Source organism: Hibiscus syriacus, unplaced genomic scaffold (genome assembly GCF_006381635.1).
Source record: "Hibiscus syriacus cultivar Baekdansim isolate YM2019G1 unplaced genomic scaffold, ASM638163v2 tig00112347_pilon, whole genome shotgun sequence".
NCBI classification, from domain to species: domain Eukaryota; kingdom Viridiplantae; phylum Streptophyta; class Magnoliopsida; order Malvales; family Malvaceae; genus Hibiscus; species Hibiscus syriacus.
The window spans coordinates 228,291-232,434 of record NW_024063308.1 but is presented as its reverse complement, the minus strand read 5'-3'; the positions used below and the strand labels follow the sequence as shown (position 1 = coordinate 232,434).

At 34.5% G+C, this 4,144-nt stretch overlaps 1 pseudogene; it reads left to right on the top strand.

Moving 5' to 3' along the window:
• On the top strand, nucleotides 1–2,318 carry LOC120178344 (annotated as a pseudogene).
• The last annotated feature ends 1,826 nt before the right edge of the window (nucleotides 2,319–4,144 follow it).

Sequence of the window (4,144 nt, the reverse complement as noted above, 5' to 3'; positions counted from 1 at the left end):
ATGCCCTTCTTCAAATTGTGGGTTTTTTTTCGTCTTGATGAACTTCAATTTTATGTTTCATGTAAATAGATTATGTCTTTGATATGGTGGTTATGATGTGGAGCAGATAGATGATTGGCGTGATATAGCACTGTCTAAGGAACATAGAAAGGGACACAGGGCTAGAACATTGGGTTCAAATTCTGTTGTAACAGGATTTGGCAATGAGTATGAGGCATTGGGATCAAATATCTTGCTGCCGCAGTCTGGGTAGGGTTGAACACTGTTTTCTTTGTCTTGTTGGTTTTATGTAGGAGGGAATAAATTTGGACTCTTTTTTATGTTATGACAGTTTGGGGTCAGGTTCTTCTGCTGCTGAAATACCCGGGCAAAAAACACAAGTAAACGCCGTCGTTTGGAGTGGTGGCTTGATGAAGATGGTTTATTTAATCTGGATGATGAGGGTCGAGCCGAAAAACAGCAGTGTGCTGTTGCGGCATCTAATATTATACGTAACTTTTCTTTCATGCCCGAGAATGAAATTGCCATGGCTCAACATCGGCATTGCTTGGAAACTGTTTTTCAGTGTATAGAAGATCACATCATAGGTGAGACTGCCGTTCCCTTTTTTCTCTGGTTCTGTATTGTTTAGTGTTTTTTTGGTATGTCTCTATACCATTAAAAATATATACTTTTTTTAGATTCTATGGTAGGGTTCAAGAATTTTTGATGTAGATCTTTATTAGCTCATTGAATAGACAGGGATGATCAGGATCTTGAATCATCTCATCAGATGCCACATTTCTTGAACAGTTAAACTTGTTGGACATTGCTAGACCAATAGTTTAGAAAGGAAAATTATTGCATTTCTTAAATGGTCTTGAAATGTGTTCTGTTGAGTTTACTTTGTTCACCAAAGGTGAATCATCAGGAGTAGTGGACTGGGAACTCTGTGATATATTCCTGCTATTGAATATGTTTTTCTTGTTTTTATTTCCCCTTTCTGCTTCTACAAAATAGCCTACCTTTTTTGTTTGTGTAATGGTTTTTTTAGTCGAATATTTAATTTGCAAAAGTTACGTTAACTCTTTCAATCTGTCATTGTGTGCTTTCTTAAGAGTTATTTTCTTGACAGAGGATGAGGAACTTGTCACAAATGCCATTGAGACAATTGTAAATTTGGCTCCGTTGCTTGACCTTTGGATTTTTAGTTCACCAAAGCCATCTTACATTAAAATAACGTGAGAATCTGATTTACTTTATTGCTTGAGGTCATATTTTTTTCTAATTCCTAACTTCTCTTCATTGGTTACATCCACACTTTTACCAAACAGAGAAAAACATGCAGTTCAAGCTATAATGGGGATGCTAGGATCTCCAGTCAAAGCCTGTGGCTTCAGAATTTCTTGGGTGCATGATTATAAACCCTGATAATGAACCTCTCCTCCTCCCTTTTGTTCTTCAGGTAAAGCATTCTGCTCGAATATTTTCTCAGTTAAATGTCTCATCATGATATAAATAGTACGACAAACTTGATGGTTAATTTCAGATGTACAAGCGAGCAGTAGATATTTTGAGCTTGCAAGCATTTGATGCACAAGCTGCTGCCATTGGTGCAATCTATAACCTTGTTGATGTCAACATGGACTGCAGGTTGAAGATAGCTAGTGAGAGATGGTAAGTTCTGTTTTTGTTTTTAATTTTGGGTGATGACATAGTGACGATGACTGACAATAATGCATAGTCATATTATAATTAAAGTTTTCAGTTGAAAGGGCTATCTTATTCATGTACAATGTTAAACCAATTTAGGGCCGTTGATCGTATATTGAAAGTGATCAAGACACCACATCCAGTGCCAGAAGTCTGCCGGAAAGCTGCAATGATAATAGAGCACCTCGCATCTGATCCTCAAAACCGGACGTCGCTGCTAGGTTATGAAAATTCTTGTGCAGAGATACTCTTTTCAGATGGTAGACATTCTGATACCTTTGCGAGAATTTTGTTTGAACTGACTTCAAAACCAAACAACAAAATTGCAGCATTGTGTAGAATTTGGGGCATGCAATCAAGACCCTACAATTTCAATGGTTCAACTCTAATCGACTGTTTTATCTGGACATGACCCCTAAGCTAACTGGTGCGAACTGGCTGTAGTAAGATTTTTTGCCTAATCATTTTTTATGTTGCTGGTAGTCTTGAATTGATGCCATGTTTGAGTGATGTCTTAGAAGTTTTAATCCTAATGAAGCTACCTATAGTCTCTTGGTGTACGTGTATAGCATTGCCATTCCCTGATTGAACTGAACCGTACATAAAACCAATACTGTGCAACTACATCTGCTCACAACCTTGCTGCATCAGAAACGATCATATCCCCTTGACCTCTAGTATGTATATCGCTCTGTAAGGATTTATGCACAGGGTCGATCGTGCACGTCATTGACCTTGCTTCATGTGAGCTAAAAACTGTGTTAAAATCTAAAATATAAGGGAATTTAAAATTTCTAGGAGGTGCGATCGCTCTTTCCTTGGTCAATCCCTTAATCGTGACTTATGTTTCTTGTCTTTTTTATTTGCTAGAACATCTTTTTAAGATTGAAAATCATATCATAAACTTCTGTGTTCGAAATTTTTATGAAGTTTGAAAGTCATGGTAGATAGCATCCTACATGCAATATCATGCTTCTCATAAGTATTCTTTTCATCCGACATGCAATATCATGCTTCTCATAAGTATTCTTTTCATTTCAAGTAGTATTTGCAGCTAGTTGCTCAGGATAAGGTACCGATCACAATGATATAACAGAATTGTTGTTATTATTCGTTTACAATAAAGTGCAAAATTTGATTGAATTTGTTATTAGTGAAAAGTTCTCACTAATAATAACTCTCAAGAATAATAGTATTAATTTAGTAACCTAAGATCCATGTTTCACCTCGCACCATTATCTTGTGCATACGTAACTCCTTTATATATGCTAATATTTAAATTTAATTTATTCATAATATCTAAAAATTATTTTTTTATCGATGTGAATCAAATATATATAATTATATGATTAAGTGTATAAATCTTTCATCAAGAACATAAACATAAACGAATTATCAGAAAAAACCCAATGATCTAACACATAATTAAAATTATCTAATAGTTAATTTTAGGGTAAACTATACGGGTGACCATCCAACTATTGCCAAAAATCAATTGACCACCGAAGTTTCGATTGAATCAATCAGACCACCCAACTATTTAAATGATTCAATCAAGCCACCCGTTGTTAGTTTTTAACAAGGATGGTGATGTGTCCGTTAATAAAAATGGAATAATTATATATTTGGTCCTTATTATTTATAAATCCTATCAATTTGGATATAAATTATTTTAATTAAATAAATTTAATCTCCAATTAAATGTTGACACATGTTATTACCTAGTTGGAGCATATTTTCTTAATTTTTTATTCATGTAATATATTTATTTTTCTACCAATAAGATGGTGACACGTGTCACCACCTTATTAAAGTGAGAAAATAATGAGTGAAAGTGCGCCTGGATGAAATCAAACTTAGGTCACCTATTTAGCCAAGGTCACGCCACCAAGTCCCCCTTTTAGTTCTAAATCAAATTGGGATTAAATATAAAGGGTTTTTAAGTGATTTGATAAGAAAGAGTTAATAAATGAATTTTGAAGTGAAATTTGACTTGTCATAAGTTGAAATAAGAAATTTAAAGTGTTAGATATTGATTTGAGACATGATGATTATTTGGTATGATTTTGGGTTTCAAGTGTTTTAATTAGATATTGGATGTTAAGATGAGTTCAAGTGATATAAGTTGGTTTGTGCGAGTATAGTTGAGTTTGAAGTACTGAAAGGAGTTCAAAGTATGGAGTTTATATAAGTTTTGGTAAAATTTCGGGTTAAAATGAGTATATTTTGGGCAAGGGGTATCAATATTGAATGAACAGTGCAAATCTGCTCAATTTGGGGCGCAAACCCTCAACGAACCAATCACAAGAATCTTTCTCAGTCGGGACCAATTTACCTGCAAATCTGCTCAATTTATTAAACTTGTACTCATACTCATACACAATGTGACTCCCTTGCTTCAAATTCATGAACTCCTGCTTCATTTGTCTAATGAACTTATCACCGATATATT